Source organism: Pleurodeles waltl, chromosome 6 (genome assembly GCF_031143425.1).
Source record: "Pleurodeles waltl isolate 20211129_DDA chromosome 6, aPleWal1.hap1.20221129, whole genome shotgun sequence".
NCBI lineage: Eukaryota > Metazoa > Chordata > Amphibia > Caudata > Salamandridae > Pleurodeles > Pleurodeles waltl.
Window position 1 is genome coordinate 1,534,875,833 of NC_090445.1, and position 23,177 is coordinate 1,534,899,009.

Here is a 23,177-nt window from a genome sequence, read left to right on the forward strand (position 1 = left end):
GGCGGTGCTCCCGCCGACCCTGGCCCCGGCGGTCTCTGACCGCCGGGGTCAGAATGACCCCCATAGTGTCTCAGTGTATGAACGTAGGTTCATTTGAGCAATAATTAGTGCACCTAGTGCCAGATTGAGTAGATTAGGGTTTTGGTGTTAGTCCTGAAGAATCGCTACCGATCGATTGAGGGCAACAGAAGCAAGAAACATGTTGAGATACAATGGAACCCAGGTATCATTATTACCACCTGGGTTGCATTTCTTTTGTTTTTAACCTTAGCATGGACACCTACCCAGAATAAAATATATCTTTGTCCTTTAGCTAATTTTAATTAACTCTTAATCGCTATCCATTCCAGACCCTCCGACGTGGATGAAGACTTGGTAAGATTTTTCTTTCTGACCAATATCAGATTGAAAGAGAAGATCTCTGCCAAAGAGCACCTTTTGCGAGGCCCTTTGGATGTTGCAATGTACACCCAGCCACAAGCAGAGCCCAGTGATGAAGCATGTCACCTCGGTGGATGAGGGTTCATGCTTCTTGTAAACAATTCTTCCAGTGACCTGAAACAATTTACAAACCAGAGTGTGAATAAGTAGTTTCTGTGGAACATTTGTCTAATTTCTCCATAGACAAAGTTGGTCTGTCACATCCAAAAAAACACACCGACAATTTAAATTATTTTACGTCGAGCGTGCAAGCACTTTGACCTTTTGTAAGTATTGTGGGCTTTAACTATGCCCACCTCACGCCATCACTTTCACTTGTTTGTGGTCTTGCCTTGCAAAAATCCCTTGTTGTTATTGGTAATTGCTTTACGTTTATCCCGCCTTGGGGCAGTTTTGTTATCACTTTGCATCGGTTTTGTTACCGCCTTGCAGTCTGCCCCTGTTACATGGATAACTGCATGGTTGCCGATATACTTCAGTGTGGGCAAACTATTTTTATTCTTCTCTCTCTCCCCTTTGTGCTGGATTGCGGCCATGGCACTCGCAGCGTGAATAGGCACATCAGCTTGAACTCTATCGGCGGAATCACGGATACAAAGCGCTGGCCATAGTTACCTAATCAAAGTCATTTCTTGTGGCTCTCCCTTTATAACACTTGAAATTGGTAAATGCTTTACGTAAAACAGATATCCTCAAAGTGAAAGCGGCTGTTACGGCACAGTGGGAGAGCAGATACTACAGTATTCACTACACTTGGGAAAATCGCCCCATAATGTTTTGCAGGGCATTCATTTGCAAAACATTTTTGCCTGCGGTGGTCCTTGGACAATGGGTCCACCACCAAATCATTCACCACGATGCTCTTTCTGTCTACGTCATCTCTGGGTCCCCACATTAGGTTAGCGGGGACCCCAAAATAATATCCCCTCCCACCATTCAATGTCTTTTAAAGCATTCTCATGGCTGGAAACTTTGTTTTATAGCTTGGAATAGGTTGTGTTTTAAAGGCCTTATCTGTAATATTGCTATAGGCCTGTTGTCCCTGAAAATGTCTATTGCGCTATGTTCTCTAGGGGCTAAATGCTTGGTTACTCTACAATGTTTATTAGCATTTTTTGTGGTTATGCCTTCTACGAGCTAAATATATAGTTACAGGACCATATTTTTCATAGATACTATTTTCATTGTGGTGCCCTCTAAGGGCTGTTTTAAACATTACAGTCATATCAACATACCAAAATATTTGTGGCAAGGAAACTTGCCCTGCCCCCTTACATAAAATTTTTGCTCTTAACTCAGCCTGTGGTGGTCCTATGACAATGGGACCACCACCAAAACATTCACAACAACTTGCTCTTTCTGTCTACATCATCTCTGGATCCCCACACTAGGTTAGTGGGGCCCACAAAATAATAGCCCCTTTCACCATTCAATGTCTTTTTAAGCACTCTCATGGCTAGAACTTATATCTTACAGCTGGGAGAAATTATGTTTTATGGGACTTGTTTATAATATCATTGCAATAGGCCTGCTAGCTTTCAAAGCGCGTAATGCACTACGCCCTCTAGGGACTAATTATATGGTTACACTGCATTACTTTCTCCCATTCTTTTTTCATGTGGTTACGCTCTCTAAGGGCTGACTGTATGGTTACATAATCATGTTTCTTCCAAGTGCTATTTTTATTGTGGTGTTTTCTAGTGGCTGTTCTCAGCACTGCAGTCAACACACTATAATATACACAGCATGAAAACTCGCCTCATAATGCTTTGCTGGGCATTACTTTTACAAAACATTTTTAATCATAACTCAGCCTGTGGTGGTCCTAGGAAATGTGACCACCTTCAAAATGCTCTTACTGTCTACATCATCTCTGAATCCCCACACTAGGTTAATGGGGACCTCAAAATAGTAACCCATCTCACCATTCAGTGTCTTTTAAGCTTTCTCATGGCAAGAATATTTGTTTTACAGCTGGGAGAAGTTTTGTTTTAAAGGCCTTGTTTGTAATATTGGATAAAGGTTTATATGATAATTGTACATGTTTTAATAATCTCTGCTTATTACAAATAAGACCATGATTCGGGCCAACTTAACATCCTTATTACACTATGACTGTTTGAGCACTCTTGATATGTTTGGGTGACCCATATAGTTTAATTCTCCACTGTGGCTGTCTTGTGTCTTTTTTGGGAGAATTGTGTTAGCCAGCCAGCAACCCTGATGGTGGGGTGGTGAAAGTGGTATTCTATTGGAATTAGCATGGGATATTTAAATTAGGATGCTAAATGGCAACATGTACATTTTTTGCTGCAGATAGAGGAAGAAGGTAAATGGAAGTGCTTTAGTTATGTGCAGGCCCACTGGAAATTAAATGGCAGGAAAAGACAAAATTATGTGGTAGGGTTAACTAATTTATGTGGCAAAAAAGTCCAGTTATGAATTTACAAAGCCAATAGCTCTAACTCAAGCAAATGCGAGACCTATTGCATTGTACTTGCTTGTTTAGACTGTGTTTGATTGTGACAGGTTCATCCACTTGACTTTGTAATTTATTCCCAGAGACATTTGGGACTTACATTGTCTTGATTGACAATGGCTGAGATTAAGTATTGGTGCACCCAATATTCACGCCCTTGTCTTAATTCAAATAAGGGATTTGCTATTCTTGTTAGTAAAATCTGCATTTTCAACATTCATTTCCTATCTTCCTCGTATCTCGACTCTCAGCCATACAGGGTGAGACCATATTGCCTCATCCTCCCTCTGCACTACACCTTTCCTCTGCATTTATACATGTTCTTCGGTTTTCGCACAACAAAATTATTTCTGCCAAGAGTGGCAAGTTCCCCCGATTGACGCCTTAGTTGGACTGACAGCCAGACCTCTCTACTTACTATTATCTGAAAGCTACTTGGTGCTAGATCAATGGAATGGCTTTATCACAGTCTGAATAACCCTCATTAGTGTGGAGGCTGATGATATGTCTCCATCAAGTGACATAGCTGTTGCAGGTATATCTCTCGGTATTCCGCTAATGGATGTTATCCAAGGCAAAAGATGGCACTGTGGCACAGTTGTGGTAATCTCTGGCAACATGCTGTCCAGGGGACAGTGGTGGTAATTTGTAACATGATGGTCCCTTCACAATGGTGATAATCCCTGGCATATTGTGGGCAGCCATGGTATGATGTTGTCAACACACAAACTTTTATCATTCTGAGCACATTTAAAAGTTCAGGCATGACCAGAGAAGAGACGAAACAGTGCAAATGAAAGCATAAGATGGCTAGGTGCATGTAGTTGCTTATCTAAGCTCTCCCATACCGAAGACAAATGGCCTTGCCACTGAGTTTTTGCATAGTCTAGTAACTCTTTGTTATGCATGCTACTGTGCAGGGTCCAATGTCTCTGGCACTACTGCATTGTGCACCCTGATGCTAATTTTAATATTTCTGATCTACATGGCATTTTTTCACCACGAATTAGTTATATCCTGTGCTCCCTGGCAGTGCTCTACTGTGAGTTGCTCACCAGCTGATTACGTGATGCTGTAGAGGGGGTCCACCCAAAGTGGTACACATTTCAATATCCCTAGTTAGGACCATCTTATGACTAATCGTTGCCAGAGGTGAAAGCGGATGTTATAATTGGAAGGTTATTGGCCTTTATACCTGCGCCTCAATCTTCGGAGGATTCCTACTGGTCTCTCGGATAAACCAGTCTGTTTAGTCTGCCATGACTGAAACCTCTCACTTTCCTCAAAGTGTAAGATGTGTTTTGCATGACTGGGGTATACCTGAATAGAAACCCCATGTTTTTTGGATTGCGCTCGAAGTAAATGGCTGACATCCAAGTACCGATGGTGTGCTAGGCACGCTACGAGACACTGGGCATGATTTGTAGAGGATGCTTTGAAGTGTCCTGTCGTCAGCTTGTTGATTGCGGAAACTATCTTGTTAAATCAGCCGTTCCCCAAGATTATATTAAATGTAATGGGTGGCAGTGTGAAGCCGTGAGAAACACTGCAGGAGACAGAGGCAGCCAGACGCATGGAGGGTTTCAAATTGTATCTGCCTGTAAAGGGCAATGTGATTCGACAAAAAGTATTGCACTATGTGGAAAGAGAGGGCTGCTTGCGCGGATTGGTTAATTAGGGACTTCTATTAGTCGGAGTTTTCCATTGTCTTTTTCTTGGGATGCCTGCCTACTTGCTGCTACATTGCTTTAATACACGTGTGACACTTAAGCCTCAAACAGCTGGTGGTGACTGATGTGCTTTTAAAGCTGGCTATCCACTCTCAAGGTTTTTCACTCGGAATGGGCGCTAAGAGAATAAGTGGTGATTGGAAAGTTTGTTAGGGTCCAAGGTTGCTTTCGTTGTGAAGAGAACAAATGTAGTTAGTTTTAATGTAATGGACGTGGTGCCTTTAAAGAGTGGACATTGGTGGGTTTGAGGGTGATGGCAGAGAGTGTTTTGATTAAGGGTGATAGGAAGGTGTCTTCTTCACAGATAATTTTAGAAAGTAAATAACGTGAGCTCTGCGTTCAGTGGTCAGGGATGGGAAGGAAGGCGAAAGAGGAATGTGGTTTGTGCACTTGAGTGTTAATAATATCTCTGCTGTGTCTGAATACGTTAATTTATAACAGGAAGGGTTATCAGTGTTGTTGGCTTCTATGATTTTTTGAGGTTCTAGTCATACTTGAATTTGGCAATGGTTTGTTTGTATGGATGGCAGGCTGCACAGTGTTATAAGTTTTAGATGAATTTGAAGATGCATCTTTTGCTGTTGTGGACTTCTTTAGTATGCCACTACATAAATGCACTTTTTGGCCAGTTCAAAGAAGGTTGTGCGCTTATTCAAAATAATTGTCAAGAAAGCCAGTCAGCCTTGATTTGCTAATGCTCTGCAGTCACCAGTAGTGGTATTGTTAGTGCCAGATGCATTTACAGTGTGCTGGAATTCGAAAAGCCAATCAGGGGAACTGGCCATCATAAAAGATATAAAGCATATTCTTTACTCTCAGGGTAGCCGCCACCTTGAGTGGCAAAATGCAACAGTGCAATGTGGCAGCCCTCTTGAAAGTATAAAAAATAATATTTTATACTTTCAAGATGGCCGCCTTGTTTGAGTGATGTGGAAGAGTAATGGAAGGGAAGGTAATTAGGGAAAGATGGGGTGGCATATGTTTGGGGCTATGGAACAGCATCCAATGGACCAGAAGGTTTCACCATTTGGGGACATTTACAGAAGAAGTACTTGGAAGTGATAGGTTGGGAAGGTTCAGGGAGCAGAGAAAGTGTATGAGTGTGCCCTAAAATAGAGGGAGGAGCAGGACATACACATCCATAGAGTTCTAAATAAGAACTGAAATTGGAAAAAAACTAGTTCCCCATTATCAACAGTGGAGTGATACACCTAATTCAGTCAAAAGCAAAGCTTAGAAGAAATGCTTCACGATAAGGAAAGGCACTAGAATAGACAGGAAAGCCATCCACTAAAGAGAACTGAACTGAAATAAACAAGAAAGACATATTTTTGGGCCAAAACAGGATGCTATAAACTATTGTATGTAAAGCTGCCTGTAGAAAGATCGCAAAAAGACGGCTGGCCTAAAATCAATCACTCATGCACAACAAGCATTTGCAATGCAACTGGTCTTGCATTTGTTTGACCTAGAGCAATTAGCATTGTAAACTCCTAACCGGACTTTTCTTGCCACATAAATTGAAAATGAAAATAAACCAGTTTCACATAACTAACTTGCCTTTTCGTGCCATATAAACTGAAAAGTAAAAGTTTCACATAAGCGAGCTGACGGCCGCCATCAGTGCAAAGCAGACACACAAAGGGATATAAAAGTTCACTCATAGTGAAACGTATCGGCAAACGTGCAATTATCCATATAACCAGCAAAAGGGCCATTATCTACGTAACGGCAAAAGTGCAATTAACTATGTAATAGGGTCGATGTCATGCAAACAGCTCGACTTCTGCCCAGTGAGATCGCGCTGCGAAAAAAGAGAAAACGTGGATCCTCGTATGTTTTCAGTACTTGGTTGCTGCGCTCGAGGAGGGCTAAACACCGGAAAAGGCATGACTTATGCATGCCTTTCACTAATGAAAGCAAGCTGATTTTAAAAGGCAAGCTCACGAACCAATCAAAGAAACTGATGTGACATGGGCGTGGTTTGAAGCCCAAAGAGAGATTACAACACGGGAGGGAGCGCTTTGCCCTCGCCCCTAAAAAAAAGAGCTCAGCACAGCTATGAAGTTTAGTCAGTTCTATATGTATGAATAACGTCTGGATGTTGCTGGCACAACTTTATGATAACTAAACACTGAGCAGTAACTTAAGGCTATGATGTCGCAGTTCACTCTTCAAATGGTTGTATTCTTAAGAATACATAACGTTCAAGATCCACCACAACACGACCCAAGAAAAGAATAGCTTAAAGAAGACACCTGTGCCAGCAGCCCCTGGGCAACGTCCTTGGAAATAAAACTTGTAATAGAAATGTAACTTTTAGGATATCTCACTGGGACATTTGCCAGTTACCTGCACGTGCAGGGGCAAAAACATTTATTTTCTGATCAAGCTCAGCTGCAAAGCGAGATCTGTAAACCCTCAGACACCCTCAGTCACCTTTCATGTACTTTAGATAGGCACACATATTCCCACATAAACACCTCGATGATTAACAGCAAAAGCAACTCCAGAATATTCCAGTCTTCTGCTAATGGGATCTTTGACAACCAGAAACGTAACCAAATGTCCATGAGAAGCTTTCATTTGTCCCGGTAGTGAAATACAAGGAATGTGCAGATTACATTTATGTGTAAGTGCATCGTATAATTCTACTACAGGGATTTGAAAACGTACAATCTCTGCAAACAAAATAGCACTTACAGCATGTACATGTGAGCCATTGCTGTTCTTCTTGCACCGGATTGTGCCAAATCATGTCAATATTTTACCAGAAATGAAATGTTTTATTTTTCCGTACATCCACAAATCCTTACTAGTATCTGCAGATCCAAGGTGCCTGCCTTACATAACATTAACCAAAAGTTTCAACCAGAAGTTTCAAAATCATATCATACAGATTTCCATATGTAAAAATGTCAGCGAAGAGGTGCCTTGTTTTGCCCAATAGCTCAAAAACCGGTGCGCAGATTTTCACCATTTCTTCATAATGCTCTACATTTGAGCACACTGTGACTACATATAATATTTGATTAGGTACAGTGCAGACTATTATAGGTCTAGCTACAGAATTTTTTTTGTTTCTTGTTGACCTCATGTCAACTATTCTTTCACAAAGTGCAATAAGAAACACAGGAAAGTAGTGAGCTTGTATCAGCCACCATATGACACTGGTTTTCTTGTGAGTTTTACATGGTGTATCATTGCCTGGATGGGTGGACATAATTTTGTATATGGTTACACTTTCCCATTGTGGGCCCAATTCACAAAGGTAAACTTACACCTGAAGTTTAACTTTAGACCTGAAGTGTGTCTAAGTTTAGAACTAAAGTCCAAGAAAAGACCTGTAGTCTATGTTTAGACCTGAAGTCTAACTTTAGACCCAAAGTCTGAGTTTAGACCTAAAGTCTAACTTTAGACCTGAAGTCTAAATTTAGATTTCAGGTCTAAAGCTAGACTTCAGGTCTATACTTGGACTTCAGGTCTAAAGTTAGACTTCAGGTCTAAATGTTGACTTCAGGTCTAAGTTTACCTTTGTGAACTGGGCGCTGTGTTTCTGTTAGATTTTGGTAATAACTCTAGTAGTCCTTTTGTTAGATGAGATTCAGTGTATCCTTCTTGTATGTTGACACAGGTACAGTTCATGGCTATTTTGTTTAGCAAGTGCATGCTGTTTGTATGCCTTAGCCTCTAAGTAAGAAACAGTTCTTCTCACTAGTTGTCCTTGCCATTACATTGTTTAACTTTGCTTTCATGATTACATGTTATTGGATTTAAAGCTTTTTTGATCACATAGTAAAATTCAGCAGCATGCATGTTGACTTTCATAAAGATGCAACACAAATACTGTTCCTTCATCAAAAGTATCCACCATGTAATATATTGCAGTGTATATTTGTTATGTTTTCCATCCCATATTCTAGCTCCTTTTCAAAACACTCTACATTGATGGGACAGCTTAACTTTCATACAAAAGACTGCTCTGGAAATGGGGTGTACTCCAAGTGTCTATATTGTTGTAGCTCACTATCTTTCATTTAGCAATTGCTTTCCAGGGCAGCTTTGGGCAAAACATAAAAAGCTGGTCCTTTCTTACCAAACTCTTCCCCTAACCAAAGTTAGATGTAGTGGCTTTTTCAATGCTAGATGGATCATGCAATACAAATAAAATCCTGTAGAGGAATAAGAGAGAAAAAAATAAATTATAATACTTTTTGAGAAACCTTTCCACCACTTTCAACCTCCATAACTATTCTTTCCCTTTCCTTTTCAACCCATCATCTGGTTACCAATCAACAAATGTGGGAAAATATTCAGGCTAAGGCAGGATTTATCAGGATAAAGTTTGGTTCTGCAGAGACTGAAATTTTATGCTGTCATGAACCATTTCAAGAGGACCTTTAGTGTGTCCTTAAGTATAGTGTGCTGATGCAGATGGAAGCAAGTCTGCTAGTCTAAAAAATCTATTTTAAAACCCGAAAATTAAAGCTACTGTATGTAAGATTAGCAGAAATTCCGTTCATTGTAAATATATTTTTTTCGATGAAACTCAGTGGCGGCTTGCAGGAGGGAAAAGGGGTGGTGATTGGGCGGGGACAACAACAAAAATTTCTAATCATAAAAAAAAATTACCTTACATGCCATGCTGGTGTGCCCCGCTCCCCTCCTCTTCTCTACTGCAGGCACAGCATGCTAGCCTGCCCTGTGTCAAATCCTAACATTGCTTTCATGCTGCTGGCAGCATGAGAGCAGCGTTAGGATTGGTTGGAGCGCCCAGCTAGGGCGCCCAAAGGCAGAGTGAAAGTCTCTGCCTGCTGTCTCCAACTCAGCAACGCAGAGAGCCCAGTGCGCATGTGTGTTTTGCCGGCCCGAGACAGCCCGCCAAACATACATCTGCACCAAGGGGAGTGCTGTGTACTCCCCCTTTGTGCTGGTCACAGCCCCACAGCCCCACAGCCCCACCGCCTTTCACTATAAAACGATAATAACCATAGGTTTCTATTGTTATATAGTAAACGTTTTGCAGCTGCAGGTGCTGGCAGGGGGTGATGCTCCGAGCCGCCCCTGGTAAAACTTTAGCATTATGTGCCCATCAACCCAGCCGCCCTACCAATAACAAGGCTATTATATAGCTTTTGGTGAGTTCTGAATTTAGTTTTTTAGTATCCTAATTGGTTCAACATCAATCAAACTGTATTATTTTGTATAACACCTCGTTATCATCTAGCATCTGGTCTTGTGGCCACTTTGTAGTACTAAATGACCATAGAGTATATAATTGAATGTTGAAGCCATTTTAATAAGCAAAATGTTTATCCTGATTCCCTTTTGAATGTCAGTAAATGCTGGTGTTGCATGAATCTGACTATGGATGCGGAGGTCTGCTCCTTCTATAAAGCGCTATTAAATAAGGTTCCTGCTTTTGAATGCATGAGATTTGCAGACCTCTTTGAAAAGGTTTGTTTTTTTCAGCCCTTTTTAATACTGGAATGTTGGATCATGGCCCAGATACGAGACTAGCATGTACCAGAGATCTCGTTCTATATGATGCTGGTGATGGTTTTGCTGTTGCAGTTCTGATTCATTTCGGTTTCACTGATTTGACTTCTGTTGGCAAAGCTCAAAGACCTTTACTTTAGGATGAAATAATCTAAATAAGAAGTTCGGTCCAAGATTGAGGGTCTCTGGTCTCGAAATATGGGGACAATTTCTCTCCATGTTATGTAGAATACCAAAATTTGTCGCAAATAGTCACAGAGAAATTATGTGGAATCATTAATACTGCAGGTGAGGCGAGCCTGCCTAAGTTTGGTTAGTCACATCCTGATTTAGAGTTTGGTGGATGGGTTACTCCATTACAAATGTGATGGATAGTCTGTCTGCCGCATTGCTATCCCCTTAGGCTATGAAGGAATCGTAATATTGAGGAGGGTGTATCTGTCCAGTTTCTGACGGAGTAACCCATTTGCCAAACTCTAAGTCAGACCCTTCCATAGTCTACATCTCCTATTGCTTGAAAACACCTGCAAGAAGATTTCTATAAAAAATAGCAGTACCTCTAGCCCACATTATGTGGTATGCTTCATCATCATCATTAGCTTAATCCTCGCTATGACTGGATTAATATTGGTCCATCGAGAACCCAAAAGGAGCTATTTCAGGTGTTTTTAAGTGTGAGGAAGATGTCTGAGTCACACTATTGTATCAGCATCTCTTTTATATAGTATACAGTGTTGAAATGATATACACATCTGCCAGTAGGCACGCATAGATATACAGACCTCAATAAAATATGCTGACCATTGTCAGTTTTTATTAATAACCCCGTTCAAAATGGTCAAAACAGCCTAGCTATTTTAGGGATGTATTAAGAGCCTCTGTAGTCATTGTTTCTACTGCATTGGTGTCTGTCCTGGGCCTCGGGCAGTCGTCAGGGCAAGTTCTCGCCAAAGTGATGCCTGCCCACTGCTTAATTAAGCCCTGCAACAGGTGTAGTCTAAGGACAATCAACAGATACATAACCATGCAGTTGAACTAGTGCACCTGTTGCTGGAAAAATCTATCCTACTCCGGTCCTATTTATAGAACAGCATAGACTGGTAAAAAAAAATGCATGAATTTGTCAGAGAGGCTGCTTTGATTGTCTCTCAATTGGAGCCCTAAATTGGAGCCCAAACCAACAGTATGCACAGGAAGCTTGTCATTTTTCATGAGTGAGTCGCAGCGGCGACTGCTGCAAATATCAGGGGAGGGGCAGGTGGGATGACGGGGAAATAAATTTAAAAAATAAAATTACCGTTCATCGCCGTCACTGTCCTCTCTTGGCACCTTGCTCATCCTCATTTCCTGTTCTGGTGTCCCATCATTTGCTAGAACACCAGAACGGGCTCCCCAACAATCCTGTCACTGCATTTGACGTTCACCTCACTGTGCCATCTGTTGGCTTCATATCACCTATGCCCAACACTACATCCACAATTGTGTTATATTATGCAAAGTTAACTTTGGAAAGTACACTGATGAGTACAAAGCTCATAGTTTTCAGCCTTCCGTTATTTTAATTTATTTGGAAAAATAAGCAGGAATATGCGTTTAAAATAAGGTGCTTGTTAGGTCTTGCCTACCAGACAGCACTCAAGCTGTCGGTTTGGAAAAAAACTATTGTGGGCTAACTAAGAAGTAAGAGTCGGCTTACAGACCGCCTTTTTCTTCCCATTGGTTGTTTTTATTGTCACTCTCATTTGCTGGATTTGTATTCTGTTGTAGGCTGTGTATGTTCAATGCTTATCTCTTTAACTATGATATAACTTTTAGAATGTGATATGCATCATATAGAACGTACTCCTCAATGACTAGGGCAGTTAATGAGTGCAGGCGGCGAAGGTGAAGTACTCCTACATGGTGGCTGGTCGACTGTGAGAGTATGGGTATTGCAAGGAGCCTCCTCACCACTCTTTGTTGGAGGGCCCATTGAGATTTTATTACACCACTGTATAGAAAGGATACCTGAAGACAGAAGCCGTAACCAGGAGAATAAGACTTTAAATGGTGATACGGGAAAAGTGATAGCAATGTTTCTGTGTGCTCCTGAGCGGAGGCCATTTTAAAATGGTTTGTGTTAGCCAAACAGTCAGTATCCTGAGTCTTTTCGCATATGTCACTACAATAGAATCCGTAGTGGCCATCTTCTGAGAGGTCCCACAAATATCAGGGCTGTTCCAAACAGCAGAGTAGAGGTTACACTGGTTTCTCTCTCTGGTCTTGTCAGCATTGTACCAGCACTGCTATCCTGCTCTGGCTTAAGATGAGGAATGCTTCGTGCTGGTGATATCAAACTGGCCTTGTCTGGAGCACAATGGACTTTACATGTGTGATAGAACTTGGGAACTTTGTGTTGGTCCTCGCTTAAGGAAGAGGGGTTATGTGTGTGTGTCCCAAATGAGTCCGGACGTCTGAGCACCTGATCAGCTCCAACTCCCAGAAGAGCTTCAGCCAAGGCGTCAAACACAAATGGGTGTCAGTATAGAGCTGTTTCCCAGCAAGTGACTATGAGTATGCCTTTTTAAAACAGTAGCGGCAAATACGGATAAAGAACGTTCTGTTTTTTAAAACCACAATGTCTCCCTTTATTAGCTAGTTTTTGCAGTCTATATAGTGCAAACTCGACCCAAAGGAATTGGAACGCTTTACATGAGTACCGGTTAAATTACACAAGGTAGCACGCGTTGTTTTAGGTATGGGGAGATTATGTGATTTTCCCAAAATCAAAGGTGAGCCAACGTCGGACTCAAACCTGCCTCCCCCCTTCCCAAATCGGCACTGTGCAGCTATAATCACAAAGCCACATTCTAATCCCCATCCTCTCCTCTTATTAGATCAGAACTACTCCAGCACAAGTATGAGGAACTTGGAAGTTATTTTAATACCAGAAGAACAAGCTACAAAAATGTATTGAAAATCCGAGTAACATTTTGGCCCATATTTATACTTTTTGACGCAAAACTGCGCCAACGCAGTTTTGCGTAAAAAAAATTAGCGCCGGCTAACGCCATTCTGAAGCGCCATGCGGGCGCCGTATTTATTGAATGACGTTAGCCGGCGTTAGCCGCCGGCGCTGTCTGGTGTGCGTTAAAAAAAAACGACGTACACCAGGCAGCGCCGGCGTAGGGGGAAAATGGCGTATGGGCGTCCAGAAATGGTGCAAGTCAGGCTGAGGTAAAAAAATCGCCACAACCCGATTTGCGCCATTTTTTTACGACGCCCATCCCCCATTGAAATGACTCCTGTCTTAGCAAAGACAGGAGTCATGCCCCCTTGCCCAATGGCCATGCCCAGGGGACTTCTGTCCCCTGGGCATGGTCATTGGGCAAAGTGGCATATAGGGGGGCACAAATCAGGCCCCCCTATGCCACAAAAAAAAAATATATATATACTTACCTGGACTTACCTTAATGTCCCTGGGGTGGGTCCCTCCATCCTTGGGTGTCCTCCTGGGGTGGGCAAGGGTGGCAGGGGGTGTCCCTGGGGGCAGGGGAGGGCACCTCTGGGCTCATTCTGAGCCCACAGGTCCCTTAACGCCTGCCCTGACCCAGGCGCTAAAATCTGGCGCAAATGCGGGTTTTTTAGTCCCGCCCACTCCCGGGCGTAATTTTTGCCCGGGAGTATAAATACGACGCATATGCATCGCAGTCATTTTTTAAGACGGGAACGCCTACCTTGCATATCATTAACGCAAGGAAGGTGTTCACGCAAAAAAATGACGCTAACTCCATGAACTTTGGCGCTAGACGCGTCTAACGCCAAAGTATATTATGGAGTTAGTTTTGCATCGAATTTGCGTCGAAAAAAACGACGCAAATTCGGCGCAAACGGAGTATAAATATGCCCCTTTATTTCTTAATAGTGACGTTAATTGTTAATAGTGACGTTCTGAGATCAGAAAAACATGGATTGTCCTAACTCTAAAGACACAGCGAAGGTTATCTACCAGTTCATACAGTTTGTAAGGATCATAAGGTGTGGGTTACAAAACATAGGGTATAGAGCATTGAGGCTCTTACGGCAGGAACTGAACATTTTAACGATCAACTAACACTTCGATTCAGTGTTTTCAATGCTTTTAGGATGAACTAAAATCATTTTTAGGGGTCCATAAACTTGTACCAACTCCTGAAATGGCTTTGTGAATAGATGCCACTTTGCAGTATAGAATGGGCTTGTTGTAGGCATTCCTTCCAATATACAATTTGGTATGTGATGTATCAGTATTTTACGACTGTAGTCTGTTTGCAAAAACGGTTTTTTTAAATATAGCTCAGTTTCCTTTATTGAAAATGGGCTACATTTTAAGTTTTTTTTATTTATTGAGATACAATCACATACACAGTGTCTGCTGACCCTAGTAGGCCACTGTCCCTCTGAAAGCCTCCAATAGGAGTGAGTCACATTTTGCCCCATTCCTCATGAATATGAATGAAATAGGTCGGATTGCAACCCAGTCCAGATTCTTTTTTTTGCAAACTGACCTATTTGTACATAAATAGTTTCTCAAAAAAACTGGTCGCAAAAATGTTGGTTGGTATTGCAACCATAAAGTATGTACATCTAGCCCCTTAGTTGAAACAGCTGGGAGAGAACATGGTAGGTCCCAGCCTGCTGAAGCAGTTGGCCCTCTCAGTTCAGGGCTATATTTAGGGGAGCACATTAACTTGTCTTTTCTGATGCGTTTGGTCACGAGGCTTAACTATGAGTCCTGCATAGTTAACTATTTATTTATCACACTGACAAACGATGACACCCTTGGAATTGTTTTTATTGTTTTTGATAAATGTACCTATCAATTAAATGTGTTGGTGCAGAACTCAAAGACCACTGCTAAAGAAAGTTGATATTCATGGTGCTAAAGCATTGAAAAAAATAAATTAAATTAGGGTTCCTTACACTATGCGGGGCGTTACGGTAAGATGGGCCTAGCACCAGATGGAAAACAAGATCAGGAAATCCTCTGTACTGATGATAAAGTCTGGTGCTGCTGAGTAATAGCTTTGATTAGTGGGTCGATACTCCTGAGCCATGCTTGGTGAACTGGGTGCAATGGCAGGCAGAGTGCTGAAAAGTATAAATTAAAGGGTTAAACATATGTCCCAACATCAAAGTAGTAGTTCATTACTATTGACCGACTCACTGAACAAATAGTCTTTTACCTTAACCACTCAAGTAGCATAAAACGATGATTTTAGGTGCAAACCTCATCAAAAATAGTCCATATTAACTTGAAATATTCCTGTGCCATCACAAAATGACGGGTCTTAGCAGTCATTCCCAAAGGAGGAATGAAAAGTTGTCATTGGCGTTGCTGTTACCTCAGAGAGTACCCACCTGCTCGCTGGATGTCACATATACAAGCCGTTTTAGGTAACCAATGATGATGTAACCTCTGGCCTCTCTCCACAACTATTGCCATTCTGATGTCATGAAACAAGTCTGCCTTATACCTGCTTGTGGCTCAAGCTATATTTGAGTCACTGGCCAAATCAGTTAAGCAGCACATCCAGGAGCCAGCCATGGTCATCATTGAGTTACATGCAACCAGACCGTCCTCTATTGCTCTGTTCAACATGCCCTGTTAATGAAAGGTGCCAAGGGAGTACAACCCTCTGGTACGTCCAGGGCAACAAAAACAACCTTGGGGTTTCCTCATTTTGCCTTGAGTACTGCACATGCAGGAATCTCGTAAGTGTGTGAGTGTGTAAATTTGCTGAAAAATCTTTAGTAAAGGGAATTTCTAATGGATACTTCACCTGTTGACTATGTCCTGGCACCAAATTGATAGGGAAACTTTTGATAGCTACATTTCAGTGCCATTAGCAATGCCAAAGTGATATCCCCGGAGCCAATAGCGCACACCCTGCCACACTAACGTCAGTTCCCTTTTTTCCCTGCCTTTCGGTGGGAATTCTTAGCTTTTCTGTATAATTATTTGCAGGTTTTTCCCTCTGATTTCCCAAAAATATTCTCCCACATGTTTCAGTCCAGTGCGAAGAAATGTCACCATTGAAGCAGTCAGTTAATAAGCTTATCACATTTTCAATGGACAGATGTCCATTTCAGACCCCCATCAGAATTGGCTATAGTGCCTAGCATCGCAGCATGGCTCAAGATCATGTGATAAATGCGGCCTCCGGTGCTCCAAAGACATCAGAGGGTGCAAGGCAAAAGTTTTTGTGGTCTACATGCATGATAGTTGTGAGGCTCGACCATGGTCACGTTTATAGTCGAGGTCTCCCTCAAAGTCACGTTTCTCTTCTTCCTCAAAATGATCAAGAGAGAAGAAAAGGAAACACAAAAGGAGGAAGTTCCCTTTGACACAGCTCGAAGCCGAGAGGCAGGCCACCTCAACGCATTCAGCCCCCTGCGGAGTTTTCCTACTCGATGTAGGTCATAAGCATCATTCTGTTCGAGGCGCCTTCCTCACACTGCCACTCAGGTGCCTGTCACGGGTCCTCTTTCAGGTCCACTACCCTTCTGCCATTTGCAGATGGCACGGATTACAGCATGTCAGGAGTTTCTGGACCCAGTAGCCGATCTGGCTCATTTCCTCAATGCGTGATGATGCTGTTCGGGCAGGTTATGGTCCCTTCTGGCTATCCTTTGGGTCCCAGTGCTCCGCTTGGTGGTTCGTATCTGTTTCTGGCAGTGACTCTGTGCTGGCCGTCATTCGTTACCAAGGTGCTAGGCCCTTTACTAGTGACGCTTCTGCCATCGCCGATGCCTGCCACCAGCACTGTTGCCGACACCAACCTCGATGCCGGCACCACATTCAGCACCGGCACCCCAGAAACACCCAAGGTCCGGGACTATCCTCCAATGGTCCAGAAGGGAGGTTAAGGGATTGGCCAAACACTGAGAAGTCAAACAGACTGAGCCATTACCATGCCAAATCTATTTACAGAACATGGAGGACATATTCGATTCAGACTTGGACCCTATCAAAATGACATTCCAGTCATGAATGATATGGATGACAGTAGAGAGGCTGTACGTTTACTGCCCTCCCTTCTTCAGACACAGTAGATTACCTGACTCTCCAGACTGCCAGTGGGCAAGATATATCTCCAGAGGTCGAGATGGATTATCGTACATGCCAGTCTTCTCCCACGTATTTCTAACAAAAGCAGCAGCGGTCTTAAAACTACCTTTGCCCTTCATAGAAGCCAGGTGTAATATTTTGACTGAGGGCCTGCAACCAGCCTTGGCAACAGCAAAGCCTCTTTTGCCCCTTAATGATTCCCGGCTGGAGTCCATTAAAGCTCCACTGAAGAAGCCCACTTCATCCCCACTCACTGATTACTCCTTCATTGCAAAGAATTACAGACCCACTTCAGGGGACCTTCCTTTCTCCCCACCCCTCACAAGAAGGTCTGGTGGTGCAGGCTTCGACCTGATAAAAGAAGAATGCAGGCGCATTTCCAACAATCCCATTCGCAGAAAGCTCAAGAAGTTCAAGGCTATTGATAAAAAGGTCTTCTCAGCTGGCAGTTTGGCTTTGAGGCCAGTGAAGGCATCCTGTCTGCTCGCCAGCTATATACATGCCTTATGGGCGACGGGTAATATGGTGGTTTCAAGTTTCTAATACCACCTTAAGGACCACTTTACTGAGATGATGAGGGATGAGCAATTTGTTTCCCTTCCAGTATGGGCAGCTCTGGACCAGTGAATTCTATAGTCATAACCACGAGTCATCCATTGCCCCACAGCAGGTATGATTGGCTTCGATCTATTGGATTCTCGGGTGATTTACAGACGAGCTTCATGATTATGCCATTCAATGGGGCTCTCTTTATTTGAGAGCTACTGCCTGCTCTCGGTCTCCAACAATCGGGACTATTAGCAGCTCCAGAAGTTTCAGGGGTTTTCAAATGGTTTTACATTCCAGCTGCAACAACCCTCCCAGCCAATTCAACATGCCAACTAGCTGCTGCACCAATACAGAGGCAGAGGCAAACGAAGGTGTCATCAAACCCAACAGCCCTCCTCTTTGTCCTACGCCGCGTCACCTGGGAACCTGTTTTAGCTTCCTTTTGAAGGAGTACGTGCGGCGGTCGGGAGACTGGTACCCTCCATTCCTCAGGCCTGAAAGACCATAACATCCAACCAGTGTGTCATATAAATAGTAAAAATAAGGTATGCCGTACCCCTTCAACAGGTTCCTCCCTAATACTTCAGTCATCGAATCATCTTCAGATCCCTCTTCAGATGACATCCCAATACAGAAAGGAGGGGTAGAGTTTGTCCCAGAACAGGAAATTGTGACGGGGTGCTGTTCCCAGTATTTTGTAGTTCCCAAGAAGGCTGGCATTCTTCAACCGTTCCTAATCCTCAGGATCATGAACGTGTTCCTAAGCAGTGAAAAGTTTAAGAAGCTGTGACTGGCTCAGGTTTTTCTGGCACTCAAAGAGAAAGACTCGGTGGCATCCATAGACTTGCAGGACACACATTTCCCTATACCGATCCTGCAGTCTCACAGGAGGTACTTACATTTCTAAGTAGGGTCCCCTCATTACCAATTTGCAGTCCCCCTGTTTGGACTAACACTGGCACCATGAGCCTTTACCATGGTGATTGCTGTACATCTTAGGAGGTCTAGGAAATCTGTTTTCCCCTACATAGACAACTGACTTCTCACAGTCAACTCGTGGCAGATGGTGTTGGATCTCCTGTTGTTTGGCTATTTGATTGGGGCTCTTCAGTCTGCCCAAGCTTCTTCTGGTACCCAGAGAGCCCCTTGTTCTTATAGGCTGTACTGGAAAGTCCAAGACCGCCAGGATATGAATCCAGTGTTTCAGAAGAGGCTTGATTTACAGTCCTGATTTTTTCCCCTGCTAGATCAGTTGGCTTCCTAAACCCTCCTGTCGCATACAGGTGATGACACATGAGGTTGCACCATTGTGCCTTCATTGGCAGTGGTTTCAACATGAGCTAGATCTGTTGGATACCATAAGCGCTCAGGATCATGCGGCGGATCTGAACTTGTTGCCGGTGAAGGGGCATCTGTTACAAGTTATGTCCTTTTATCTTCCTCCAGCAGTGACTATGGTGGTAATCCATCCTTTTGCAGGGTACGTATTTAGAGGAACTGAAGATCAGAGGCTTCTGGTCTCCAGATGAGCAGTTTTTTTGCATCAGCCTGCTCAAACTGTTGACAATTCTGTTAGCTCTCAAAGCCTTCCAACCATCCTTTTGTGGCAAGTGTATTCAATCTGTCCAGATCTTGACAGACAATATGACCGTGATGTGGTATGTCAGCAGTCAGGGACAAGCAGGGTCTCACCTTCTCTGTCGGAAAATGTTGAGGCTCTGGGCTTCGTCACACCAACATGGGTTCTGGCTTAGTTTCCAATCTGGCCAGTTCTCTGAACATAAGAGCCAACAATTTCAGTCACTGTCATCATGCAGACCACAAGTAGTACCTCCACCCAGCGTCATACAAACCATCTTTGTCCTGTGTTACATCTCTCAAGTGAATATCTTTGCCATGTGCAACAGGGCTTATTGCCCAAAGGTATGTGCCCTCCAGTATCGGTTGCAGGGAACCTTGGGGAATATGTTTTAGTTCAGGCAGAGGTTTCCACTTCATTACACTTCTGCTCCAATACCTTTGATTCCTTGGGTGCTCTGGAAGATTTGCCAGAACCCAGCCCTAGCCATTTTCATGACCCCACACGAGTTGAGAAGGATATGGTATGCAGACCTACTGCCACTCTCCTTTTCTCCCCTGTTCCAACTACGTCTCAGGACTGACCTCCTCTCCCAGTTGGAGGGACAGTACAGTACCACACCCTCCAGAGTCTCCAGAGACTGGGCATGGATTCCTTGACTATGTACTGTCAGCATGTCTCCCCTCTAACAAAATGGTTCTGCTCTGGAAAATAAAATAGATTTATTGGATGTTGTTTAGAGCAGAATATAGACCCATGGAAAACATGAATGTTAGAAGTCTTTTCTTTTGCTAAGTTACAAGGACAGTCCTATCTTTTTATGCCTGGAGACTTTGCACTCATAATGATACTACTCATAAATCCCTTTGTGAATAGCAAACAAATGGTAAACTTACACAGAGGTGTACGTTTACCTTTGTGAATCAAACCCTGGGTGTTTGCCTGCCTTTTACATGCTTCTACTCAGACAAACTAACCTTTAGGACTAAATCAGCTTTTCTTCCAAAGATGGTAGCCCCTTTCCATTAGCCTTCAACCTTTTATCTCTACCTTACCCCAACAAGGAGAGGGAGGATGGATTAAACCCTCTGGAGCAGTCAGTTATTATATTGACTGCACAAGGAAGATCAGGTCTGATGACCAGCCCTTTGTGGGGTATGCAGGCAGCCGGAATGGGCAAGGAAGTCCAGAAGAGGATGTTGTTTCACTGAATCATACTGTGTATAAAATGTGCTATGCCCTTGCCAAAACGAAACCACCTGAGGTAATCTGAGTACATTCCACCAGAGCTAAATCCTCTACTTGAGCTCTTGCCAGGGGTTTCCCTGTGGCTGAGTTTTGTTGTGTGGCACCATGGACTTCTCTTCACATCTTCTTTAAGCATTATTGATTGGATTCCGAGGAGAGGAATGATGGTCATTTTGGAAGTTAAGTGCTCTAGGATTTCCTTGTCAGACTACTCCTTTAGACCCACATCTGCGTTGGAATCTATTCAACAGGTGAGGAATCTGCAGGTTGATAAAGTTTATCAACTAGAAAGATAAATACTGAAGATAGGTTACTTTTTCTTATAGTTTTTCATTCAGAAAGGGAAGTGGCAGTACTTATGAAAAAGAAAGAAAATCCTGTGAAAATGTAAGTTGAAGGGACTTAAAAACAAATTCCTTTTACCAGGTATGGTGAGCAACACAAACATAGGACACACCTCAAGCACTGCTCATGACCTTATGTGACCTTCCAGCATATCCTGGGATGGGTTGGATTCTAAAATAAGTCTCTCCTTTATGTTCTGGCAGGCAAGAAGGCAAGAGTTGGTCTGCGGTAGCTAGCCCTTCTAGAAGTGTTCAGGGCTACAAGTCCCATGCACAGCTTTTAGTCACCTGGCACTTTGACTGATGACTCTATAATGCAGGTTTGTCTCTAGCAGATGCAGTCTAGGTATCCCTGGACCCACGAGGCAGATACCTATTCTTCCAAGCAGTCATTAGCTTTCTTTTTAGAGCACTGTTTCAGGTTTGTCACTACCCTGAAGAGGAGGCCAACAATCTAAGAACCAAGCCATGTCTCACAAACACCTTCTTTACCATACTGCTATGTGATGCCTGGCACTGGGCAGTGAGAATCCTTGACACACAAAGCAGCCCAAATATTTATTATGGTGGATACATCTACCAGCAGATTCCACACCTGTTGAATAATCCCAGGCATTAGACTGGTTGTGAAAACCGCAAAGCTCTTTGACGCCAGTAGGAGGTGCCAACTCCTTGTTGGCACAGGAAGTGATGCCTGGAAGTACCTGTGGTGGGTTCCACCCATTACCGATTTGCAGTGCTTCCATTGGGATCAACATTGGCACTTCAGGTTTTCACCAAGGTGATGGCGGTGGTTGCGTCACATCTCAGATGGTCAGGGATCACAGTTTCCCAATGCGTGGACAACTGGCTAATCATAGCTGAGTTGCTAGCGGTGGGGAGAACCATTTTCAGTGGACAACGGCTCTGCTGTTCAACCTGGGCTTTTTGGGCTACAGATCCATATCTCACCTGAAGGCCTCCTGTTCTCTCCTGTTCATAGAGGCAGTTCTGACACTACCCTTCTCTGCACCCTTTCTTCTTTTCAAAGGACCCAAGATGTTTAGACAATTCTTCAATTCAGGAAGGTGCACAAGTTCCAGTCCTGATGATCGTGCATGTGCTGACTTCCTTGTCGGTCTGGCTCCCTGTATTCTTGTGGTCACATATGATTGTTGGCACATGAGGGCACTGCAGTGGAATCTGTACAGGCAGTGGTTCCAGCATGGGGGGTGGGGCAATCTGTCAAACAGCAAGATGTGGTGTGGTGGGACAACGAAGAGGACCTTCTTCAAGGTGTACCCGGCTCTCCCTCTTCATTTGAGGGACACTTCCACTTTTGTGTCAAGAGCCCATCTGGAAGATCTGGAGATCTGAGCCCCTGGTCTCCGGAAAAGTGAGCGCTTCATAAAAGCCTGATAGTGCTGCAGGCAATTTGGCTGGTGCTCACGGTCTTCCTTCCCTTAACGGTCAGTCCATCCAGATCTTGATAAATATGGCTGTGATGTGGTATGTGAAAAATACAAGGGGTAGTAGGGTCCAGCTACTTTGTCAGAAGGCATTGAGGCCGTGGTCTTTGGCACTCCATCATGGTATCTGGTTAGCAGCTGATCACCTAGAAAGCATCCAGGGCCTTCCTCTCCTGTTTTGCTGCTGTATATTTGTGTTGGCCTTATGACCCTGAGCACTTTACAGCTACTAACCAGTGCTAAAGTGCATGTGCTCCTCCCCTAAAAACATGGTAAAATTTGTGTATCCACGATTGGCATATTTAATTTTCCTGTAAATCCCTTGTAGAGTGGTGTATCATATGCCCAGGGCCTGTAAATTAAACTACTAGTGGGCCTGCAGCACTGATTGTACCACCGACTAAGTAGCCCTGTAAACATGTCTCAGGTCTGCTACTGCAGAGCCTGTATGTGCAGTTCCACTGCCACCCCAGCTTGCCATTTAAAACCTCGTGTCAAACCCTACACTCCCTTTTCTTACATATGTAACCCCTTAAGCAGCCCCCCCCCGGAGCCCATAGGGCAGTGTATCATGTAAGTAAAAAGTCAGGGCATAAACTTCTGGTTTCCATGTTTCCATGTCCTGTTAATGAAAAACCCCTCAAGTGGTTTTTCATCACAGTGAGGCCTACCCTCTCATAGGCCAGCATCAGGAATTCCTTATAATAACTTTAAGTTGTAATTCCTGATCTGAGAGGAATGGCTGGGTCATGTTTAGTACCATTGGAACT